At 41.0% G+C, this 26,520-nt stretch overlaps 1 long non-coding RNA gene and 1 pseudogene across 1 annotated transcript in view; one reads left to right on the plus strand and one right to left on the minus strand.

The window, feature by feature from the left end:
* LOC129059878 (uncharacterized) overlaps positions 1-26,520 on the plus strand; it is a 117,465-nt gene that overhangs the window by 63,373 nt on the left and 27,572 nt on the right. The window lies entirely within an intron of this gene.
* Positions 22,378-22,528, minus strand: LOC112134106 (U1 spliceosomal RNA; annotated as a pseudogene).

The following is a 26,520-nucleotide window of genomic DNA, read 5'->3' on the forward strand; positions in this document are numbered from 1 at the left end:
TCCTGAGTAGCTGGGATTACAGGGGCCCGCCACCATGCCGCTCATTTTTGTATTTTTTACTAGAGAAGGGTTTTCACCATGTTGGCCAGGCTGGTCTTGAACTCCTGACCTCAAGTGATCCACCCGCCTTGGCCTCCCAAAGTGCTAGGATTACAGGTGTGAGCCACCACACCCGGCAAGTTTCTGTTGCCTTAAGCCACTCTTTCTGTGGTACTTTGTTATAACGGCCCTAAAAAATGACTAGAGATAGAAAGTAAATCTCTTCGTTTCTGCATATACTAAAACAGGTGAATAGATTTCTAGCTCCCTTGGGGTCTGAACTTTTAAAAGAGAGATTTCTTATACGTATGATAATCATGATATTGTCATTTAATGTTTGGCTTCCTACATCAGTGACAGCCTTATGTTTCTTCCTCCCATTGCATTAAATATTGCTTCTCCCAGGCACCATATTTGCATTTGAGGAACCTATATCATTGCTTTATTCCTTTATGAAATCTTCCCCAATCTTTCCAACAGGAAGTAGGCCCTCTAATCCCTAAACTTCCTCAGCACCATATATGTACCGGATGTGGTAATTTTCTTGTCCTCAAATGTCTCTGGTTGTTTATAGGAGTGACATCTTCCCTGCTGGATAAACCACTGGAGGGAAGGGTTGAGGTTTTTAGGTCTTAGTACGGTATTTCCCACTGCACTTAAGACAGTGCTTTGTATTTAGCAAGTGCTGCATAAATATTTAAAAACTGGCTGAGAAGTTTTATGAGAGTTTATGCGATGAAGGTGTCCCAGAGCAAAACTTACAAGTATGTTTGGATTGGAAGATGATCCAGCTCTTCACTACCGGTCACCACTTGCTGGACTCAGTGGGCACTGCAGACACTGTACGCTATGTGAACAGGGCCCCGTAGAGCTTTGTAATGAAGCATCCCCTTTTACCACCTAGACCTTTCATAACCACAGGGTTACTTCCTTCACTACACACCCTTAAAGGATGTGGCCCACAGAAAAAAGCCCACCAGGGTGATTAAAAGCCTGGCTTTGTGCCAGATATCTTGGGTTCTGTGTTGCCCCACTCAGACCTCCCTTCACAAGAACCTACTACAGAGGCTGAGACCCCAAATGCTGCTTTGCCCCTCACCGGAGCATTCATGGCAACCCAAACTTCTAGGCTGCTCCCAGCCAAGAAGTGAACAATGTGAAGATTCTAAACTAGACCATTCTTGCTTGGTGCAAGTTTCCGCCATTCACCAGATTCCCCATCCATGGGCTTGGTCAAGACGTTCTCAGATCTGTGAAGTCATCTGAGGCTCTTCCTACCCGGTCCTTTCTTCCCTCTCTCCTTTCACTGATTTCACACCTGCATCTCAGTCTGAAGCCTTCTCCTGCCCCCTCCTCCTGTTTCTGCTCCCTTTATCCTCCATGGGTGTGGCTCCCAATAAAGCTCATGCACCTCTCATCTCGTCTTGGTGTTTGCTTCTCAGAGGACACAGGTTCAAATCCTGGCTCTTTTATTTGTAACCTCAATGTGTGACTTTGGGCAAATAATTAAACTCTTTTCGGCCTCAGTAACCTTATTTGCAAAAGTAGGGAAAGAATGGCATCTACTTCACATGGCTGTGGTGAGGACTAACTTGTGTGTAAGGCACTTAGAAGGTACCCATGTGGTGAGCACACTGTGCTTGTGATCATGAATGCTTCAGTGTCCGGCCTGAAAAGGCATTTGATCAATGTGTGATGAATGTTAAAAGTTAGAAGTAAACACTGTCATTACTGCAATTATCCGTGCAAAGTATTCTTGACTCTGTTATATGGATGACATTAATTCTCCACTCCCCTTGATAGATATCACTATATCTTCACCTTTAGATTGACCTGCAGAATAGCATTCTGAAGCTATTCCAGGATAATTTCCCAGGTTCCTAAGAATTCCATTATTTTTTAAAGGAAGATATTATATTAATTAAAAATCAGGCTGGGCACAGTGTCTCATGCTTGTAATCCCAGGACTTTGGAAGGCCGAGGCTGGAGGATCACCTGAGGTCGGGAGTTCAAGACCAGCCTGTCCAACATGGAGAAACCCCATCTGTACTAAAAATACAAAATTAGCCGGGCGTAGTGGCTCATGCCTGTAATCCCAGCTACTCGGGAGGCTGAGGAAGGAGAATCGCTTGAACCAGGGAGGTGGAGGTTGCGGTGAGCCAAGATTGTGCCATTGCACTCCAGCCTGGATAACAAGAGCGAAACTCCGTCTCAAGAAAAAGAAAGTCAAATTCCTTGCTTATGCTTATTTTCACTTGTTCTTATTTCCTTACCCTTTGTGAAAAAGAAGAATTGCTTTTGTCCTGTTTATGACAGTAAGAAAAAATATATCTCTACTCATTCTCCTTCTCTCTAGACTAAACATTCCCAGTTCTCCTAATGCTTTCTTTTTGATGTTCATTTCCAAACTATTTATCACTTGCTCATTTTTCCTGAATGCTCTCCAGTGTTCCAAAAAGTTGAGCCATGCATTGAAGAAAGTTCTCCAAAAGTGGCTTGAGTGATTGCAGATAGAAGCAACAGGAACTCTGCCTGTCTTTCCCTCAAGGCCTGTGATTAATGAAACCTGAGGAAGGCAGTTTCTTGGTTTAATTGATAGCTTCACTTTATTGGGGCAGAAACCCATAGATTAATAAGAAATTAGGTGGAGGGAGACTGTTTTCCTGTCTCGGTATAGAGGCATAAAAGAAATTCAGTAATGAAGAATACCTATTTCTAGCTGGAAAAAAGTGCACTCATTTATTATTATTAAATAGCTAATTTGAAAAGCTTGTATTATTATTTAACTCATGTATCACTTGCTGATAATTTTATAACTGAGAAAATTTTTCAGGGGCTATAACTTAAATTAAAACATGCTCTAAAGTTGTGTTTCAAAAGAAAAAGAAAAGAGAACCCACCAATTAAAGGCAGTATTTTGTTCTATAACGCATCCTTCCTGGCAGTGAAACTATTTTATGGTTCCAACGTAAAAGCCTTGGTTAGAATGTTTTGCTTTGGATCCTGTTTTTAAGTGAGGACTACCTTTGCGTTACTCATTCTTATGATTCTCATTTACTAAGAGTGAATATGAAGCACAATTCATGGTCACCAGAGCTCTGATCTATAGTGTTCACGAGCATAATAACCACAGATAATTTGTGCAGGCTGGATTGGTGGTCTCCGTTGCATGTATTGGTATCTGTGACAGGCAGAATCTAGGTCACAAGCTACCAGACTCACAGCACAATGCCTGGCATTGTGTCAATTACATGAATCCATGGAAACGAAGAGGAGAAGCTTGAATTTCACCCATAGCATCATGGGGAAAATGATGGGTTTTTTGAGAGAGGCCGAAATAGTGTCTCGGCATTTTCTCCTTCCTTTGGGACATCAGGATGATCCAGAGATACTTCCCAACAAACTAAGCTCAGTTAGCCATGCTTCATTCAAACTCAAAGGCTTGGCCTTATCTCTAAATAAAATACATGGAAGACAACCACTCAGGGGGGTGGAAATCAGAGATTTAGGACACCCTGGGATACAACAACAACAACAACAGTATAGCGGGGGACAGGAAGGCCCCAAGACAATGAGGCTTTAAGATTCCCTAAAACTAACAGAGCTGTGCTTTTAAAAGCTTGTCATCTGAAACTAACAGAGGATTGAGAGAGAAAATTAGTTTGACATTCTGAGGACACAATGTCAAAAAAAAAAAAAAAAAACTAAGAAAAATTTGCTCCAAAAAAACAACAGAAACTAAATCTAAAATAAAATGTAATTATAAATACTTAAACGCACACCCCCTCATAAATTTCCCAGCTGCCCTGGATTTCTCTCATGAAAGGAGGTGCTGGAAGAGAATCAACAGATCAGAGATATAAACACCAAAGGAAAGAATAAGACCTTCTTGGTTAAGTTTAGGTCCATTTGTCCAACTTGGCTTCACATAGTTAAAATTCATGCTGAAGTCACTTTGGAATGTTTGCAACCAGTCATTTGCCCCAGTTAGGAACAAAGCTAGGAGTGAGCATAAGAATGCAAAACAAGCAAAAGTCATTAAGAAGAAGGTAGCCCAAGAGTCACAGGCTTTTATATGAAGCTGTGGAATCAGGGAGTCATTTTCCCATCCATTCTTTTCTCATGATTAACTAGATTCTGTCCCTGTGTCTTTGCTCTCTCTATCATCCTCTCTCCTTTCTGGAAAACCGCGTCCGTTGTCAGGGGTATGGTAAGTGGGAAGGCCTCTAGGCTGAGATTGAAGACCCTTGAGGCTTGCACTTAGTGCTAATACATGCAGTGTGATTCTGAACTCAAGATTCTTCAAGAGTGAAGTAAAAAGGTTAGGCTGCATGGTCTCTGCCTGCTCGGGCCGCGGTAACACAGTACTGTACACTGCGCAGCTTAAGTAACAGAAATTTACTTCCTCACTCAAGTCTTTGATAGGGCTGGTTTCTCCTGAGGCCTTTCTCCGTGGCTTGCAGATGACGTCTTCTCCCTGTGTCTTCACGCAGTCTTCCCTTTGTTGTGTCTATGTCCTCATCTTGTCTTCTTATAAGGACACCAGTTGGGTTGGATTTCGGCCCACTGCATGAACACATTTTACCTTAATTCCCTCTTTAAAGACCCCATCTCCAAATACAGTCACATTCTGAGGAACTGGGGGTTAGGACTTCCACATATAAATTTTGGAAGAGATACACTTCAGATAATAATCTCCAAGGTTGCTTTCCGTTCCAGAGTCATTGGATTTTTTTTCTCTTTCAAGTACTGACTTTTCATTAATTTATCTTTCTAGTACTAAAAGGGATGATTCAGCCTGCTATGTTTAGAAAACATTGCAAAGGACTGAAGTTGTACTTTTCAGCTATCTGTAACCTTGTTCTCTTTAAAATAAAGCCATTCCAAGCCCAGCATGGAGGCTTATCCCTGTAATTCCAGAACTGTGGGAGGCTGAGGCAGGAGGATTGCTCATGGTGACATGTGGGTCTGTAGTCCCCCAGGAGTTCAAGGCTGCAGTGAGCTATGATCACACCACTGTACTCCAGCCTGGGTGACAGAGCAAGACTGGTTTGTTTGTTTGTTTATTTGTTTGTTAAAGCTATTCTGTAGGGCAGAGGGCACTGTTCCAGAGTCTGTGAGTAAACCTAAAACTTCTGTACTTTCTCAAAAATGAGACCATTGCACCTATGGCCATTGGAGAATCTTTTGAAAGAGGCTTGCCCTATGAGAATTTTGTAGGATTACTTTTTGAAGGGCATCAACACTTCCCCCTCACTGTCTTCAGGACTATCCCATGCCTTGGCTATGTTCTTTCAGATTGCAAAAGACAGAATTTGTTGTGTTCTGTTTTTTTCATAAGGATGCAAGAGAAGATAAGGAAGACAAGATCTCAACCACTTTCAGCAGAGCTTTGTGGAGAATGCAACATCCTTCAAGATACCATGAAGCTCCACGCATCTGGTCTTCTTGTTTCTTCGGGGAATAAATTTATTGTTCTCTGCTTTAGGTGACTTGAGGAGACAAAGTGATCCTCCATTTATGTCTCGGCCTCTACTTTCCCTGCTGATACCTGCAACTCTCTGGTGTCTTTGGCAGGTTCCAACTCCTTGACAGGGAGGCGAGTGCCCTGGGCAATTGGCCATCAGTGCACCCTGCCTCTATTGGAAAGAGCTTTTCTACCAGGCTGTTCTATTCTCACAAGTAAGCCTAAAAGAGATGGCTCCCTCAGTGGTTTACCTCTGGTCCTATCAACCTGATGATGAGGCCACTTAGTTCTGAGTAAAGTGACAGATGACCAAGGACTTTCTTTGAAAAGACACTGGGTTGGCCGGGAGCGGTGGCTCACGCCTGTAATCCCAGCACTTTGGGAGGCTGAAGCGGGCAGATAACCTGAGGTCAGGAGTTCGAGACCAGCCTGACCAACATGGAGAAACTCTGTCTCTACTAAAAATACAAAATTATCTGGATGCGGTGGCACATGCCTGTAATCCCAGCTACTCAGGAGGCTGAGGCAGGAGAATCGCTTGAACCTGGGAGACAGAGGTTGCAGTGAGCCAAGATTGCACCACTGCACTCCAGCCTGGGCAACAAGAGAGAAACTGTCTCAAAAAAAAAAAAAAAAAAAAAAAAAAGAAATGACATTGGCTGTTCTTGATACTTTAAGATTTCATAGACGCAGAAAATGCAAGTCAGCAAGCACCTCACTGAATATTCCCAGGGTATTCCATCCTTTTCTTTCATTTACCAAAAAGCTAAAGAGTAGTTTATATTCATTGCCTTCACTTTTGCATCTTCACTTTTTTATACTTCATTTCTTTATCATATCCCTGAAATCCTAGCAGTCTCACATCTGAGAGCCCACCTTCTTTCTCTTAACTCTAACTGAAATTAACTCCCAACTTTAATATCCATTTGTCTTTCTCTTTCCCAGCTTGCTGCTGTGTTTAAAACTATTGATTGACAACCCTACTTGCAAAGGCCCCTACCTTGGCTCCTATGACTGCATTATCCTGGGGGTGGGCAGCAAACCCTAGGGAAAGCCTTTCAATAATGAACCTGGATGTGAGTCCTGATTTTTCTCAATACTATCTATATCACACTGTGTATGTTAATTTTGTTCAATAAGCCTTATTTTTGTTCACCTAGTATATTTGTGATGATTGAATAATGGGGAAGAATATATTTGTGATGATTGAGTAATGGGGAAGAATTTTGCATAACACCAGGGTTTGGGCTTAGGTGAATAAGAGAATAAATGTGCAGATATTCAAGGCTTACTTCTTATACATAATTAGTTGCTAAGAGAGATTAACTTCACTTCTCTCATGTCTCCCAGATTTATTCCTCCTCTTCATTTTTATTATCTTGGTAGAACTCTTCACCACCTTTGACTTAGCCTAGTGGTAAATGAGCTGAGTTCTAAGCAGCTTTTGGAATTTCCAGGGAGATTCCTCAGGGACTTCTCTTCATTTTAACAAGGTTAGCTCCACTTTCATCTGTTTTATTTATGTGTTTGTTTTTTTATTTGAAGAAAATATTTTCATTTTTAACTTTAATAAGAAACGACACTTACCCAGTTATTGATTCTGCCTCATCCTTGGTCTGTATCTTCAGATCACCTCCCATATGATCTTAGAGTCAGTTCTCTGATTACTTATCCTGAAGCATATTTCTGATCCTGTCATACTGCATTGCCCGGAAATCTACTGTCCAAAATAGTAGCCCTTGGCCATTTGACTACTTAAGTTCGTTAAAATTAAATTAAATTAAATTAAATTAAAAATTCAGTTTCTTAGTGGCACTAGCCATATTTCAAATGCTTAATAGCCACCTGTATGTAGTGGCCGCCATTTTGAACAGCTCATAGTTAGAACAGTTCCATCATTCTGGAAATTTCTATTGGACAGAGCTGTGCTAGATAGCTTGATAAACATTTCCAACCTTGGCATTAGGATTTAAAATCTATCTTTACCTGGATCCTCTGCTGCTGTTTTCCTTTATAAAATGCTTCTGTAAGACTGAACTGTTTTCAAACATGCCATACTCAATTCCTGCTGTCATGCCTCCACTTACCCAACCCCACTTAGGGTGTCTTTTGCTTCATCACTGAACACCCAAATCCTACTCCCCATTTAAGGACTCTCCTCCATGAAGTCGTTTCTAATTTCCCAACTCAAAGTAATTTACTCTTCCTGTGAACTCTTACAGGATTTTAAATAAAGCACTCTAATGTCATCTACCTCATTTCTTCTAGAATTATAACTATCTATACATGTATTTTAGCCCTTTAATTAGTCGGGGTTCCTCTGGAAGCTGATTCTGAGACAAGGATTCAAATCTGAGTAGTTTAGCTGAGAGGTGATCCCCATAATCATCAATGGAGGAGGGGGTTAGTAAAAGTGGGAGGCAAAGAAAATCAATTAAGGATGCATTATCAGTTCAGTTACTGATATGGAGGACTAGACCTCAATCCCACTGGAGGCAATGTGGAACAAAGTTACCCCAGCCAAGATCAGGAAGGCTAAAATGTGTATTCACCAATGCCTTGCCCATTATTTATTTGAGGGATTCCAGGGAAAATCATTCTTGAGTATTTCCGTTTTGTCCTGCATTCAGAGCAGTCACACTTGGCCAGTAAAGAAAATCCCTCCAGCAGAGAATTGCAGATACTCACAGCAAGAAGCCTTTCTTGTGAACGGAGCATGGATGTGGAGCTGGTCCGAGCAGGCTGCCTACTGCATCTGCTATGACACCCAGCAAACTCTAAGGTAGGTCCTGGAGGGCTGAGGTCACATGAGTCATAGATGTGTGTCTCCCTTAGTGACCTAACACAGGCAATCAGCAAAGAGTTGTTCAGTGAATGAATGCATTATCCCGAAGATATTAGGTACTGGAGAAGAATTTGTCATGGAACCCAGTGGTTTGGATGGGTCAATTCACTCCCTGTCAACTGAGATAATCTCTGAATAGACAGACATATGCCTGGGGTTTTCTGTTGGCTTTGATGTTCAGTACTTATGGACTAAACATTGTACAAGTGTGGGAATTTGTTGAACCAGACTGTAAAGGAGTTTTGAGATTGCTCCAGAAGCAAAGGAGCTTATATCTAGAGAGGAATACTCGCGAACATCGACTGCAGCACTTGCCTTGGTTAGATGCCTGATGATGCTGTTGTCACAGCCACCAAGGGAACCAGGTTTTTTCATTGCAGCCAGGCTTTGATACAATCAGCCCTCTATGCCAGTCAGGAGAGGTGGCAGTGCAGTGTAAGATTTGGGAATCTAGGAAGAAAGTGTGTGTGTGTGTCTATGTGTGTGCATAGCATGTGTGTATATGTGTGTAGTGTATATGCTATGTATGTGGTATGTGTATGTGTGTATGTGTTTGTATGATGCATGTGCTATGTGCTGTGTATGTTGTGTGTGGCACATATGTGGTGTGTATATGTGTGTTTATGTGTGTGATGTGTATAGAGTCGTGTGTGATGTGTATGTGTATGGTGTGCAGTGTATATGTGATATGTGCATGTGTGTGTGATGTGTGTAGGGTCGTGTGTATGTGTTGTGTGTGTTTGTATGGTGTGTAGTGTGTGTGCTGTGTATGTGGTTGTGTGTGGGGGTATATATGGTATGTGTATGTATGCATAGGTTTGTGATGTGTGTAGGGTTGTGTATGTATATGGTGTGTGTGATGTGTATATGTATGTGTATTTGTGTGATGTGTGTAGGGTTTTGTGTGTGTGGTGTGTATATGTATGTGTCTTTCCAACTTGCTGCTGCATTAGGGTTGTGTGTGTATGGTGTGTGAGGGTGGTGTGTGTATGGTGTGTGTGGTGTGTATGTGGTTGTGTGTGGTGTATATGTGGTGTGTATGTGTGTGTGTGATGTGTATGGAGTTGTGTGTGTGGGTAATGTATGTGGTATGTATGTGTGAGTGTGGTGTGTATGTGGTGTGTGTGTGGGTGATGTGTGTGGTGTGTGTGGTAAATATGTGTGGGTATGTGATGTGTATTCAGAGTGTATGTGATGTGTGTAGGGTCGTGTGTGCAGGGGTGATGTGTGTGGTGTATGTGGTATGTATATGTGAGTGTGGTGTGTAAGTGGTGTGTGTGTATATGAATGTGATGTGTGTAGGGTTGTGTGTGTGTGGTGTGTGTGGTATGTATGTGTGAGTGTGGTGCATATATGGTGTGTGTGATATGTGTAGGGTTGTGTGTGTGGAGTGATTGTGGTGTGTGGTATGTGTGAGTGTGGTGTGTATGTGGTGTGTGTGTATGTGATGTGTGTAGGGTTGTGGGGGGGTGGTGTGTGTGTGGTGTGTGTGTGTGTGGTGTGTGTGGTGTGTGTATGTGATGTGTGTAGGGTTGTGTGCAGGGGGGTGATGTGTGTGGTGTGGGGTATGTGTGAGTGTGGTGTGTATGTGGTGTGTGTGTGTATGTGATGTGTGTAGGATTGTGTGTGGGGGGTGATGTGTGGTGTGGGGTATGTGTGAGTGTGGTGTGTATGTGGTTTGTGTGTATGTGATATGTGTAGGGTTGTGTGTGGAGGCTGATGTGTGTGGTGTGTGTGGTATGTATGTGTGAGTATGGTGTGTATGTGATGTGTATGCGTGTGATGTGCGTAGGGTTGTATGTGGAGGGTGATGTGTGTGTGGTGTGTGTGGTATGTTTGTGTGAGTGTGTGTGTGTGTGGAGTGTATGTGATGTGTATTGGGTTGTGTGTGTGGTGTGTGTGGTATGTTTGTGTGAGTGTGTGTGTGTGGAGTGTGTGTATGTGATGTGTATCGGGTTGTGTGTGTGGTGTGTGTGATATGTTTGTGTGTGTGTGTGTGGAGTGTGTGTATGTGATGTGTATCAGGTTGTGTGTGTGCTGTGTGTGGTATGTTTGTGTGAGTGTATGTGTGTGGAGTGTGTGTGATGTGTATCGGGTTGTGTGTGTGGTGTGTGTGGTATGTTTGTGTGAGTGTGTGTGTGTGGAGTGTGTATGTGATGTGTATCGGGTTGTGTGTGTGGTGTGTGTGGTATGTTTGTGTGTGTGTGGGTGTGTGGAGTGTGTGTACGTGATGTGTATTGGGTTGTGTGTGTGGTATGTTTGTTTGTGTGAGTGTGTGTGTGGAGTGTGTGTATGTGATGTGTATTGGGTTGTGTGTGTGGTGTGTGCACACGTGTGTGCTGAGAGTCTTTAAGGGTACGCATTGCAGCCCTCCAGGGCTGCAGAGGACCGACTGCCTGCCTGCACCATGTTGACCCTGATAGCAAGGCTGCTACAATATCGCCTTCCTCATGCCCTTGGTCTACTTTGCTCCCAGCTCTCACAGACAAGGAGCCACACATTAAAAGCCTGTGTTAAGCAGTCATGTGTCCTAAGAGAAGGGGAACATTGCAGTAAGAAATTCTGGTGAACGATAGAAAGCCAGGTGAGATGAACCTGGGGTACAGGGTCCTGGTCACCAAGCTAACTCAGTTTTCAAGGAGGAACCTGGTTGGAGACTTAGGTAGAGGAGGAAGCTCAGAACAAGTTTCAAACTGGAGGACCAGACAGTGGTTGCAAGTAGAGTCCCTCGAGGCTGAATCACAGCCCACAGTGTATAATTTTTAGAATACTCATCTTCCAGTCCCAGCTTGAAACTGACTTGGGGAAATTACATAGCCTCTTTCAGGCTCCTGCATCCTCATCTTTAAGACAAAGGTGGTGAAAGTCTCTATTGTCAGGATTAGAGGATTGCTTTTATCAGAAATTCCCCATGGAGAGCAACTACTATTATAGATGCAGGATCTTGATGGATACCTCGGGGATATCCCATCCCAATTAAATCTGTAGTAAGCGTTCAGGATGTAACATGGCAGCCAGGAATTGGGTCATTGCACAGTCATCAAACTCTGAGTTTCACACTAGATTTGTAGGTTTAGGTTTAAAGTTGCTTACGCAATCCCAGGTTGGTTTGGGAACTAGTGTGGGCTGAGCCTACTGGCGTGGGGAGCTGCAGCCACAGGTTTAGGGAGAGAAAGGCAGTGTAGAGAGAGATTATGTGTAGGATTGGGGCCTCATAGACATGTCTCAAAACATTGTGAAGTAAAACTGGGAATGGGGCAACACAAAGTATAGGAAGAGTGAAAATGGCCTCTCCAGAATAACTTGAGAGATAACTGCGACCACATCATCTCCAAATACTTCTCCATCCCACACTATAGAATTCCTATCTGGAATTCCAACTGCTGGATCTCCGGGTTAGGCAACCAGGAAGAGAACATTTTCTACAGATGGTGATGATTAAAATGCTTCTGTCACCAAAAGGCAGAGAGGCTCCGGGGGGCCAGGGAGGCTACAATCCTTCGTTCTACTTCTTTTATTGGTACATTGTTCTTTAAAGATGTGGAGATGGTCCCTGTTGGGATAGCACATGAAACACACTGGTTTCCTGGCTGTAAATAAAACCACTGGTGTTGTGTTTGACATAGCTGCTTTAGTACTTGGTCAGCAGTCCCATATGGTCTAGCAAACCTCTTAATTACAACTACAGAGGACAGATCCCTCTAGTAAACACCACCATGTTTAGCTTTTCCTTCTCCTGCTGCTGTCAGTGCACAGAGCATTTGAACTTGTAAGCAACAGGGGAGAAATACCAAATGTATACTCCCCTACCAGAGCTGAGCTTCTCACACCATTAGAGTTTGAAAGGGCCATTTGGGCAGGTTGCATGAAAAACTGGTAGACACCTGCTCCACTTTACCAAACCACAGTGAAGCAAAGTTTGGTTACTGTTTTTTGTTTTTTTTTTTTTTTGAGATGGAGTCTCGCTCTGTTGCCCAGGCTGGAGTGCAATGGCACAGTCTCGGCTCACTGCAGCCTCTGCCTCCCAGGTGCAAGTGGTTCTTCTGCTCAGCCTCCCGAGTAGCTCAGACTACAGGCGCATGCCACCACACCTGGCTAATTTTTGTATTAGTAGAGACGGGGTTTCACCATATTGACCAGGCTGGTCTTGAACTCCTGACATCAGGTGATCCACCGGCCTCGGCCTCCCAAAATGCTGGGATTACAGGCGTGAGCCACCGTGCCCGGCCAGTTTGGTTACTGTTTTAAAGAGATGAGAGAACTAATGTGAGCAAAGGGGCCAGGCAAGGAAAAGATGACTCCGGTATCCTTGAGTAAACTCTCTGTATCCAGGTGGTCAATTTCTGATCCAGTTCATTAGCACCCATGAGTGATGGAAAAATTTTGCAAGGCCTGGTTTGGCAAAAGTACAGGAAGAGGGCATAGCTCTATGAGTTGAATGGAAGTCTAGAGGTACAGAAAGGGGTGGAGTTGGCCTGCCTATGAGATCACTCTAACATTGGCATGTAGAGGGGGAGGGTGTGAACTATGCTAATTTCTTATAAAAAGGAGCGGAACCTTGGAGCCGGCTTCTGCTTTGAACATCCCTCCTGATCTCAGCAAGCTGCCTCCACCAGAGAAGGGCTGCCATGCTGGAAAACTCCATCCAGTGACTCCATCCCTCGGAAACATGCCCGTTTGAAAAAAGTACTACCCTGCTTAAAGATTCTAAATCTTGCCTTAATCTACTTCAGATTGAACTATTGCCGAAAAGGTACTTATTCAGAGTCTTTCACCTATGAAACCAAGATGCCAAGATGCCGTGTGCCCATTGTAAATTCAGATGTGTCCAGTCACATGTTTAGTAGAGACATTTCAGGATGTAATTTACGTAGTCTTCAAACTGTGAGCTACACACCAGCTTTGTAGGTTTGGGTTTAAAGTTGCTTGAGCAATCCAAGGTCAGTTTGGGAACTAGCATGGGCTGAGCCTACTAATGTGGGTGCATCTGAGGTGCAAGGGCAATAGGGTGGGCTTACCATGGTATGTTATTTGCCTGAGGAGTGAATGACTTATGAGGAAGAAGTCATCCCCAGGTAGAGTGTACAGATCTGGGCCACAAAACATGGTTTGTCATCATTTTTGGAGAGGCTGGGTGGGACGAATGGCTGCTCATACTGCTGTATGCCTGACCAGTCCCTCATAGATGTGATAAAGGACCCTAAGGAGATGAGCCCCGAGAAGACAGCCTAGCAATGGAGGATAATAGTCACAGGGACAGAGGCTGCCTCCCTGCCTACCTCATCACACTCTAGCCACTGCACTGACAGGCTACCAAGTGCATGGAATGAGGTCATGGCCATTTGTGGGAAGTGCTTAGTAGTGACCTGAAAATCCTGCTGTCAGTATCAGTGACCATGGGACCCAGCCAAGTACCCTCTAGAGTTGCAGCAGGCTTGTCACCTTTGCTACTGTGGACTCACAGGGCTGTTTTGAGGATCCAGGGGAACTTCTTGAGATCATGTGCACAATTGTCCCCGGGAATTTCCAAAACTAGCTGGGAGAGATTGGAGATGTTCTGCGGCTCTCATGCTCCACAATTTGTGGTTAAGCCAAAGAAGACAGCCTTTGCCAGTACTAGTGTGTGAGAGAAAAATACGTTACATATGCATTCTGTGAGCACAAAGTAATGAGACAGGGCCGTAAGTTAAGCGTGGAAGTCAGTCTCATCCCTGACAGACACACATTACGTAGGAACATGATTCTACTGACTTACCATATAATTGTGTTTGGCTTTGTTTTGTGTTAGTCCCAGCATAAGACAGATAGGGGTTTGAGCTGATCACGCCTTACTTTCTCCCTCAGTTCTTGTGATTAATCAGCAAGATGACAGGTCAGCTAGGGGTTGGGTGGAGTCAAAGTTGTAGGATACCCTCAGAGAATAAGCTCTTCAGAGTTCAAGCTGCCTCCATCCTTTCCGCCATTTGATTTATCCCCTACCAGGCTATGAAGCCTTGACTTTATAGTATAAACCTCTAATCAGATAAGCGGATCACAAAACCATCTTTATTCTCAAAACCACTGCTCTATTGCCCTAACCATCCTTGAGCCATCTCAGGGTAGAGGCATCAGCCTTCAGGAGTTACATAGGCACTGGCAGATCATCATAATAAGGATGGGTTGCCAACCTGCTCAGGTTACAGTGAATGATGATGGGTAGAGTCTGCTCTGAATTTCTCAGACAGGAGGGAGATACAATGTATTTGGTTCACCCAATTCATTTTAAGGGATTTGGTTCCCAGATTTCCTGCAATAGAAATCATGGCCCATTTTCACAGCCACTAGAGCATTAAATTCATGTATACAAAATAAAGGACTAGAAAACATGTAAACCTAAAAATGTTTAAGCTAAAATGGTGGTACAGATGTTATCTGAGTCCCATAAATCAGTATTCAGAAATATTGTCTTACTGTCAGAAGCAAACAGCAAACAGAGACTTGCATTAGCTATGTGTCTAGATAATGGCAAAAATTAAGTACAGTATTGTTTAGAAATCATAGGCTGGCAGATCTCTTCTCCTTTTCAGGGTTTAAAGAAAACATAACCTTCTCTGTTGCATTTAACAAAGAAAAAAAGGATTTTCTTGTTTTTTGTGTGCACACCCTGCCTAGGGATGAGTTATTCATCAAAATAAGCTTTCTTGTGTTTTAGAATTTGAGAATTTAGAATACTGAGCATTCTCTAACACATCTCCCTAAACATGCTAGCATTTTGATTCTGAAGCCTTTTTTCCATTTTGTCAAGTTCACCTTCTGAAAGGGACAGTGAAAAATTAGGGGCTGGCTCCACCCGGTGCTTTGATTAGAAAATTACACCTTCATGTATGAGGGCTGTCAATGGACAGTGTGCCCTCTAGCGCACGGAAACAGTAAAAATACTACATAAATACTACTTAAAAATACTAAAACTACCCCAAAAGAGTGACCAGTTAACTCACTTTCCATGCAGGTGCTAAGGACTATGTTTGTATGGTTGTTTTAGTGTCTATTGCTATGGAACAAATCATCTTAAAATATAGAAGCTTAAAACAACAAATTTATTATCTCCCACAGTGTCTGTGGGCCAGGAATTCAGAAGCAGCTCTGTCGGGTGGTTCTGCCTGGAGGCTTCTTTCACATGAGATTGCAATCAGACAGTACTTGGGGTTATTGTAAAGCCTCATTCGCTCCCGTGTCTGATGTCTGAGCTGATAAGACTGGACAGGCTGGGGTGGAAGCCTCTTTCTGTCTCTATGTAGTCCCTCTCTAGGGTTTCTCAAGCATAGCCAGACTTGTTTCATGTTGGCTCAGAACATCCAAGGTGGTGTCCCCAGAAAGAGAGCCAGGAGGAAGCTGTGTTGCTTTTTATGATCCAGCCTCAGTGGTCAGGAAATGTCACTTCTGCTGTGTTCTGTTGATAGAGGTAGTTGCAAACGTCTACCCAGGTTCAAGGGAAGGGAACATAGCCTCCACCCCTCAATACGGGAATGTCAGTGTCACGTCAGAAGAAGAGCATGTGGGATGGGATATATATTTGTGCATCATCTTTGTAAAAATACAATCAACTGCAATTGTTTTATTTAATCATTCTTCACCCTAAATGAAGTTGCTTCTATCATTATCCCAATTTTACATTTAAGTGAAAGCAGAAGGAAACATTAAAGATCTTCTTCTTATGCCCTTTCAGTGTCATACTAGAGCATTGCCTAATAAGCCATCAAAAGTGTCATCTGTACACGATTCTCAGTCTTGGCACTATTGAAATTTTGGTCTGGGTAATTCTTTGCCATGGGGGCTGTTAAGGGCATAATAGGTCATTTAGCAGACTCCCTGGCCCCCGCCCACCAGATACCAGTAGCACACCTTCATCCCTTTAGTTGTGATAATCACAAATGTCTCCAGACATTGTCGGATATCTCTGGGGTGGGGAGAGGGCAAATGTTCCCCCAGTTGGGAAGTTTTACAGGAAGAAAGTTACTTTTGATTATTTGCTATTGATGAAGGTGAGACTCTTGTAAAGTTAATGTTAACTTGTGGAAGATCATTATGTTGCAATTCATTTCTGTCCAATAGAAAATATAAATCCTACAAATTATAGTTTTGTTGTTTTATAATTTACCAGTTTCAATTTAACTTGCAATCTTATTCCAGCATTCTTTTTGTTCCTTGACTATATATAGTAATTTTTCTTCGCCTTCTTCATCCTGCTTGTTCCCTCATTGATGAGTTAAATAAACCTTTGTCACATGTGTGCATACACACACACACACAAACACACACACACCAGCTTCTTGGCAGAATGCAGAGTGAGAATTCTCTCCAATATGGGGATATGGAGCTATTATGATCTCCGTTCAAGAAAGAATTTGCAGATTAGCCGTGAGGGTGCAGTTAGGTGATAGCTTTGGTTGCAGTGCCTCTGGTTGCTTAGCCACAGCAGTTGAGCTGAGGCCATGCTTTTCCTAGGCAGACCTTTAACAGCTAATGAGCACAGTGGGCGTGCCAGGGCCTGGCCCTTTCTGTTCATCATGGAACTTCTCCAACAGGCAGCCTTTGCTTTGGAGCTCTCTGTTGGGCTGGCTGAGACTTTTGCAGGGCAGCACTGCAGTTTGACACTCTTCCTAACTAACACTCCTTCTCCATCCCCTTTCACAGGTGACAGATCTGCATCTCTAGCCTTCTTGTGCTTCAGGCACAACTCAAAGCTGCCAACAATCATGTTGCCCAATTTGTAAGCTGGAACTGCAGTCTTTTTGTTTTTTTGAGACGGAGTCTGGCTCTTTCGCCCAGGCGGGACTGCAGTGGCGCTATCTTGGCTCACTGCAAGCTCCGCCTCCCGGGTTCACGCCATTCTCCTGCCTCAGCCTCCCGAGTAGCTGGGACTACAGGCGCCTGCCACCGCGCCCGGCTAATTTTTTTTGTATTTTTAGTAGAGACGGGGTTTCACCGTGTTAGCCAGCATGGTCTCAATCTCCTGACCTCGTGATCCGCCCACCTCGGCTTCCCAAAGTGCTGGGATTACAGGCGTGAGCCACCGCGCCTGGCCTGGAACTGCAGTCTTAAGTGTGGCATGAGTTGCCTTCAGAACCCAAAGAGGCCTACCAGGCACTCCTTTTTTGAGGTATGAGATATAAGATGCAGCAATTTATCGTTTGCTTTGGAGGGGATATTCCAGCATGAACTTAACCACTGGATTCCTTAAATCCTCATTCATCTTTTCATCTCTGGAGCATGAGTGTTTTACCAAGACCTCCAGCATACTAGCCACCTCTTGCTTCTTCTGGCCAATGAACATGATGTCATTGATGGAATCGATGAGTTTGATGTTCACTGGGTTCAGGTGATCTAGATTATTTTAGACTATTATGGCAAAGGGCTGAGTTAAGATAGCCCTGAGGCAAAGCAATAAATGAATATTGGAGTCTGTCCCACGTGAATGTGAATTGTTCCTGAACTTTTTTTCTAATATGGATAGAAAAGGCACATTCACCAAATCGACAACCACATGCCACGGGCCTGCAGCCTGTTTAATGTGCTCTAGCTGTGATCCCACCTCTGGCACAGCAGCCGCAGTCGACCACCATGTGATTGAAACTGTACTCATCTGTTGTCATTCTTCAGAGTCCATCCACTTCCTGCTAGGGGAGACTAGCAATTAAAAAGAGATATGAGAGAGACGACCAATCCCTATTTTGTATTTACCATCTTGCCTGGGGGACAGTTTCAGAGTTTCCATTTGGCCTCTCCCACTATGATACCACTTCCTCACTGACCAAGGAACAAATATAGGGTTTACTCCAACTGCCAAGTACATTCATTCCAGTGATACATGGAAATGTAGAAATGCTTCCTGGGTGAGTCCACAGGTTCTGTGGGCCCACTCTGTGCCAGACCCAGCTAGGACTCCATTCATTACTTGACTCTTACAAGCCCCCACTTCAACAAGGGGTCCAGGTGTCAAGGTCAACTCGGAACTTGTGTGCAATAGTCTAGACCTTCCCTTTCCCTGGCATACAGTCACCCAAGCAAATGGTCGTGGGTCCCTTTGGGGAAGGATGGGACAAGTCATCTCGATATAAACTTGTTGCAGTGTTGCAGGGTACTTATTCTTAGGGACCTGGATGTCTTTTTAGTCAATGGATTTTGGACCTGAAAATTGGCTCAGTTCCTAGAATTGAGGAAAGTATCCTGACTTTTTACTGGGGCAATTGCTGTCAGCCTCTTGCTCCTCCTTTCTTGCCTTTTCTCGTTGTAGATGTTAAGCATCAGCCTTGTTGGCCCTTATCTATTTTGCCTGTGGGAATGCCATGCTTCTAGTATCCATCCCTCCACCTCCTTGAAGGTCAAGCCCCTTTGATGCCTCTGATCTTCCCAGTCGTTACAGTAATTGTGGACTCTGGGTTTCTAGTGGTTAAGCTTGGCCACTTGGTCTCTCATTCTGAGGCCTTACTATCCTCATGAATATTAATTACCTAGCTCTGTGACAGCAACCACTGAACACAGATGAGGCCTGATGTTTTGGCGAATGGGCCTTCCTGTGGGACATACTCCTCTGGTTAGTGTCCACGTTTCACATAACATATCCATTCTAGCACATCTCACCTCTTTATGCTTTCCTCTAGCTTCCGCCAGGGAAACTCAGGCATTTGCACTGAGTCATTGGCTCGGGGGAGCTGGCAGGAAGCATGGATTTAGCATAAAGGTGGTGGTGCGTCACAAAGGACAGCAGTTGGGCGGTAAGTCAGTCATGCTTCTGAAGCAGCAGACCAACATGGTGCGTTTTTGTGACTGCCACATATGCAAAAGCATGACATATATAATTATTTTAAAAGAACCACCCTGGTGGAAACAACACTGGGCAAAATCAGTAAAATACTGACTTTATACACACTGTCATTTTAATAAAAATAAAGAGAGATAACATTTATTGAGCATTCATGATATGCCAGGTGCTCTATTAGACACATATTGTAACATTACCTCATTATGTAGTTATTATTATCAGTCTCATTTTACAAATGAGCAAGAGGAGTACAATGTAACTAAAGAAACTGCTCAAATTCACATAGTAAGTAAAGAGGAAGACATGGAATTGGAACCAGGTGACCAAATTCACAGCAGCAGATATTCTTTCATTTTTTATGTCAGTGTTGTTTAGTTTTCAACATATTTTGCACATATTTTATTGGATTTATAGCTATATATTTTAGCTTTTGATGCTATTGTAGATGATACTGGTTTTAAAATTTCATTTTCTAATTACTCATTGCCAGTATATAGAAATATAATTGATTTTTGTATATTGACCTCTATCCTGAAATTTTGCTAAACCAAATTAAATTTTTTATAACATTTCTTACAGATTCTATGGGATTTTTCTGTATAGTCAATGTCATTTGCAAGTTGAAGCAGTTTTATTTTTTTCTTCCCAATCCGTATGTCATTTTATTTCTTTTTCTTGCCTTATTTCACTAGCTAAGAGCTCTAGTACAATACTGGTTAGGAGTGGTAAGGGGAAATATCTTGCTTTTTTTAAATTTTAGGAAGAAAGCTTTAAACATGTGACTATTAAGTATGATAGCTTTAGGTTTGCTGTAGACACACTATATCTAATTGTGAAAATTTCCTTCTATTCTTAGACTGCTGAGCATTTTATCTTTTTAAAATCATGCATGAATATTAAATTTTGCCAAATGCTTTTTTATCAGCTATTGAGATAATAATATATTTTTTCTCTTTAGTCTGCTTGAATTACATGGTTGTTTCTAAAGTTGAAACAACCTTCTATTTCTAGGATAAACCACCCTTGGACATCATATATTATCTGTTTCACATACTAAAGGATGATTTTTTAAAAAGTTTTTTAGAACTGATGGCCTGGCACAGTGGCTCATGCCTGTAATCCCAGCACTTTGGGAGGCCGAAGTGGGTGGATCACCTGAGGTCAGGAGTTTAAGACCAGCCTGACCAACATGGCAAAACCTCATCTCTACTAAAAGTACAAAAATTAGTCGGGTGTGGTGGTGCATGCCTGTAATCCCAGCTACTCAGGAGGCTGAGGCAGGAGAAGCGCTTGAACCTGGGAGGCAGAGGTTGCGGTGAGCCGAGATCACGTCACTGCACTCCAGCCTGGGAGACAGAGCGAGACTCCATCTCAGAAAAAAAAAAAATGTTTTTTAGAATTATGAAGTTATGTTCATGAGGGATATGTATTTTTTTTCTTATGTTTACCTAATTTGTTATTAGAATAAAGCTAGCTTGATAAAGGACAGATAAATATTTCCTTCTCTTCTATTTTCTGGAAGAGTTTGTGTAGAATTTGTATTATTTCTTCCTTAATTGGGTAGAATTCCCCTCTCTTCTATTTTCTGGAAGAGTTTGTGTAGAATTTGTATTATTTCTTCCTTAATTGGGTAGAATTCATAGGTGATGCATTTGGACCTTGAGTTTTATTCATAAAATGATTTGTATTACAAATTCAATTTATTTACTAGATATAGGTCTAGATTATCTATTTCTTCTTGAAGAAAACTTGATAATTTGACTCTTCTAAGAAATATGTCTATTTCAGCATGTGTTGGTATACTTAGAAAGGAAACATGTCTATTTCATCTAAGTTATTGAATGCATTTGCATAAAGTTGTTTGTAATACCTGCTGATTATCCTTTTAATGTCTTTGGGGTCAGTAATGACATTCTTCTTTTATTTCTGATATTTGTTTGCAATTTGTTCTCCTCTTTTTATTCTAATCACTCTGGCTAAAAGTTTATCTTTTTTGTTGTTCTCAAAAAAAAAAACAGCTTCGTTTTCATTGATTTTCTCTATTGTTTTTCCATTTTCTATTTTATTGATTTATCTTCCTATGTTTATTATTTCCTTTCTTTTACTTACTATGAGTTTTATTTAAGGTAGAAATTGAAGTTTTTGAAATGACAGTTTTTTTCTTTTCCAATATAGTTGTCTAATGCTATAGATTTCCTTCTAAGCACTGTTTTAGCCAATCTCACAAATATTAATATGTTGCTTTTCATTTTAATTAAATTTAAAATATTTTCCTTTATTTTGTTTTTTTTGAGACGAAGTCTCGCTTTGTCCCTCAGGCTGGAGTGCAATGGCACAATCTTGGCTCACTGCAATCTCTGCCTCTGGGGTTCAAATGGTTCAAATGATTCTCCTGCCTCAGCCTCCCAAGTAGCTGGGATTATAGGCATGTGCCACCACAGCCGGCTAATTTTTGTATTTTTAGTAGAGACGGGGTTTCACCATGTTGGCCAGGCTGGTCTTGAACTCCTTACCTCAGGTGATCTGCCCGCCATAAGCCTAGCAAAGTGCTGGGATTACAGGCGTGAGCCACCGCGGCCAGCTCCAATTTCTGTTTTGATCTTTTCTATGACTCACTTGTTATTGAAAATTGTGTAGCTTAAATTCAAAATCCTTGGTAATTTTTTCAGGTATCTTTCTGTTATAGATTTCTAGTTTAATTCCTAGTTTAAATCACAGAAGATACTTTGCATGTAATTCTATTTAAATTTATTGAGGTTTGTTTTATGGCCGGGAATATGGTCTTTCTTTGGTGAATGCTCCGTGTGCACTTGAAAATAATGTATATTCTACTGTTATTGGGTTGGATGTTCTATAAATGTTGATTAGGTCAAATCAGTTAATAATATTGTTCTTGCCTTCTATATCCTTACTGATTTTCCCTTTACTTGTCTTCTTGATTACTGAAAGAGGAGTATAGATGTCTTAATGATTAATTTGTCTACTTCTTTTAGCTGCAGCAGTTTTTGCTTCATGTATTTTGAAGCTCTGTTGTTAATTGCACACACATTTATGCTTTTTACCTCTTCTTATATCTTGTTTTAAACCTACTCCTTTATTATTATTTAAGGTCCTTCTTTATCACTGGTAACATATTTTGCCTTTATATGTACAATGGGTTTGTTTTGTAGACAGCATGTAAGAGAGTACTATGCTCTTTTTATTTTTTATTTCAGGGAAAAGCAGTTAGAAAGTTTCCAACAAGCACAAATTCCATAGTGAGGTTTTCCACATGTGGGGAAATCACAGGGGTCAGCACATCCAACGTGCAATGGACAAGCCTTGCACTGGGTAAACCACGTTCATAGTCATGGAATCTCATTTACCAGATAAGTATTGGTGTTGCTTTTCAAAAATCAGTCTGATGCTTTCTGCATTTTAATGGGAAATTTAATGTAATTATTGACATTGGTTAGATTTAAATCTGCCATCTTGCTATTTGTTTTATATGTATTCTATTTAGTCTTTGTTCCTTTTTTCCCTCTTTTTCCTTCTGTTCTGAATTAATGGAGTATTTTTATGATTCCATTTTATACTCACTATCGCTTTTTAAAAAACATATATTTTGGGGGCCGGGCACGGTGGCTCACACCTATAATCCCAGCATTTTGGGAGGCCGAGGCGGGTGGATCATGAGGTCAGGAGATCGAGACCATTCTGGCTAACATGGTGAAACCCCATCTCTACTAAAAATACAAAAATTAGCCGGGCATGGTGGTGGGTGCCTGTAGTCCCAGCTACTCGGGAGGCTGAAGCAGGAGAATTACTTGAACCTGGGAGGCGGAGGTTGCAGTGAGCTGAGACTGTGCCACTGCACTCCAGCCTGGTGACAGAGCAAGACTCTGTCTCAAAAACAAAAACAAACAAAAAAACATATCTTTTATAACTTTTTAATGGTTGCCATAGGTCTGCTAATATATACCTTTAATTATTCACAATCTACCTTGAAACTATTGTGTTTCACATGTAGTTTAAGGATCTCACCCTCACAACTCTATACTCCTAAGTCCTCTTTCCCAACCTTTGTGCTAAAATTTTCATAAATTTTAGATGTAAATATTCTACCAACATACACTACATGGCTACTACTTTTGCTTTAGTCATTCAATTATCTTTCAGGGCAATTATCAACTTAAAAATGTCTTTGATATTTATCTTCCTTTTCAGCATTTCTATAATCTTCATTTCTTTGTGTACAACTAAGTTTCTAGGATCTTATTCCTCCTGCTAAAGTACTTATTTAATTTTTCATCTTGCACAGATCTGCTGATAGTTAATTCTTTCATCTTTCACTTGTTCAAAACAATATTTATTTGACTTTATTTTAAAAGATATAGAATTCTTGCCAATTCAAGCAATGGATAAAAAAATATAGAATTCTGAGATGCTAGTTTTTTTTTCTTTCAATGCTTTAAAGATGTCACTCTTGTCTTCTGGGTTGCATAAATTCTAATGAGACATCTACTATAATTCTTATTTGGGTTGCCCTTAAGATTTTCTTTTGACTTTTGGTTTCCAGCAGTTTGAATTTTATTTGTCTAGTTAGATTTTTTTCCTCACATATGCTGCATGAGGTCCCATGCATTTCTTGGCTATGTATTTTGATGTTTCCATTATTTTTATTTTTTCAAATATTTCATCTGATCAATTTTTTTCTTTTTTATTCTGTTTGTATGGCATCTAACTTCTCTTCATCTCATGCTTTGACTCAGGTATGACAGTGCTTGCATCCTAATAACGGCCTTTCTTTAAATTTCAGGCTTCTTGGTTGTGCTGCAACCTTAGTTCTCTGATGGAAAGAAGTGTTATAATTGTATTGTTTATCTGGAGCTTTCTTGTTATGGTAGATGTTATGTTTTCTTTCCAGTTTTCCTATACACCAATAATATCCAAGCTGAAAGCCAAATCAAAAACACAGTTCTATTCACAATAGCCACAAAAAAGTAAAATAAAATGCCTAGCAATACAGTTAGCCAGGGAGGTGAGAGATCTCTACAATTAGAACTACAAAACACTGCTCTAAGAAATCAGAAATGACACAAACAAATGGAAAAACATTCCATAATCATGGATAGGAAGAATCAATATTGTTAAAATGGCTATACTGCCCAAAGCAATTTATAGATTCAATGCTATTTTTATCAAATTACCAATGATATTCTTCACAGAACTAGAAACAACTATTTTAAATTTCATATGGAACCAAAAAAGAGCTCAAATAGCCATGGCAATCCTAAGCAAAAAGAACAAAGCTGGAGGCATCAAGTTACCTGACTTCAAACTATACTACAAGGCTACAGTAACCAAAACAGCATGGTACTGGTACAAAAACAGACACATAGACAAACAGAACAGAATTGAGAGTCCAGAAATAATGCTACGGACCTACAACCATCTGATCTTTGATAAAGTTGACAAAAACAATAGAGAAAGAACTCCCTATTCAACAAATGGTGCTGGGATAACTGGCTAGCCATATGCAGAAGATTGAAACTGGACTCCTTCCTTACCCCATATATAAAAATTAACTCAGGATGGATTAAAGACTTAAATGTAAAACCCCAAACTATAAAAACCCTGGAAGATAATCTGGCAACTACCATGGTGGACATAGAACCTGGCAAAGATTTCATGACAAAGACACCAAAAGCAAGTGTGACAAAATAAAAAATGGACACATGGGACCTAATTAAACTAAAGAGCTTCTGCACAGCAAAAGAAACTATCAACAGAGCAAACAGACAACCTACAGAATGGGAGAAAGTATTTGTAAACTATGCATACAACAGAGGTCTAATATCCAGAATCTATAAGGAACTTAAACAAATCAACAAGCAAAAAACAAATCCCATTAAAAAGTGGGCAAAGGACAGAATAGACACTCTCAGAAGATATACATGTAGTCAACAAGCATATGAAAAAATGTTCAACATAACTAGTCATTACAGAAAGGTAAATCAAAACCAGGATGAGATACCATCTCACACCAGTCAGAATGGCTATTAATAAAAAGTCAAAAAATAACAGATGCTGGTGAGGCTGTGGAGAAAAGGGAATGTTTATACACTGCTGGTGGGAAGGTGAATTAGGTCAGCCATATGGAAAGCAGTTTGGCAATTTCTCAAATAACTCAAAGCAGAACTACCATTCAACTCAGTAATCCCATTATTAGATATATACCCAAAGGAATATAAATGATGCTACCATAAAGACACATGCACATGTATGTTCACTGCAGCACTATTCACAATAGCAAAGACATGGAATCAACCTAAATGCCTATCAACAGTAGACTGGATAAAGAAAATATGATACATATACACCATGGAATACTACACAGACACAAAAAAACAAGAACATGTCCTTTACAGCAATATGGATGGAGCTGGAGGCCATTATACTACATAAGCTAACACAAGATCAGAAAACAAATACTGCATATTCTCGCTTTTAAGTGGGAGCTAAACATTGAGTACATATGAAAACAAAGAAGGGAACAACAGACATTGGGGCCTACTTGAGGGTGGAGGGAGGGAGAAGGGTGAGGATAAAAAAACCACCTATCAGGTACTATGTTTATTACCTGGGTGGCGAAATAATCTGTACACCTAACCCCCCTGACATGCAATTTACCTATATAAAAACCTGCACCTGTACCCCAAACCTAAAACCAAAGTTAAAAAAATAAAAATTAAGATTAAAGTTTTACTATTAAAAACCATAAGTTTACACGGATATTTCCAATTGCAATCAAACATTACAGAGTACATTGCCTTTTACCCGTGTCCACATGCATTTCCCTTCTCAACAGTGGGAAACCTGACTCTCATCCTCTTATTATCATAGATATGTTATATATATTATATATATACTGTATATAAAATTATAAAATATTACTATAATAAATGCATTTTATTAAGTCTAGAATACAGAGAATGTTTCTGAATTGCCAGCCCATACCCTTGTGAAAAGCAAACCTGCTAACGTTCAATATCTCTTCATATTTTTAAAGATAAAATTTACATAACTGAAGTGCATAAATCATAAGTGTTCAATTTAATGGCCTTTAAAAATTTACATAATTATAATATTACATACTTATATACTTATAATATTACAAATTTACATACTTATAATATTACAAATTTGACCTCTTGTTTGAAGACTGCTTTGGATAAGCTCCACATGCAACTTTAACATCCCTTTATTACGAAACTTATTGCAATGATTTCTCTGTAGAGAAGTCCACTATGTTCACTAGAATATTAATTCATTAAAGAAAGGGACTATACCTTTTCAGTTTGGGGTTTCCACTTTTGGACAAGTGGT

Source organism: Pongo abelii, chromosome 5 (assembly GCF_028885655.2).
Source record: "Pongo abelii isolate AG06213 chromosome 5, NHGRI_mPonAbe1-v2.0_pri, whole genome shotgun sequence".
Taxonomy (NCBI): Eukaryota; Metazoa; Chordata; class Mammalia; order Primates; family Hominidae; genus Pongo; species Pongo abelii.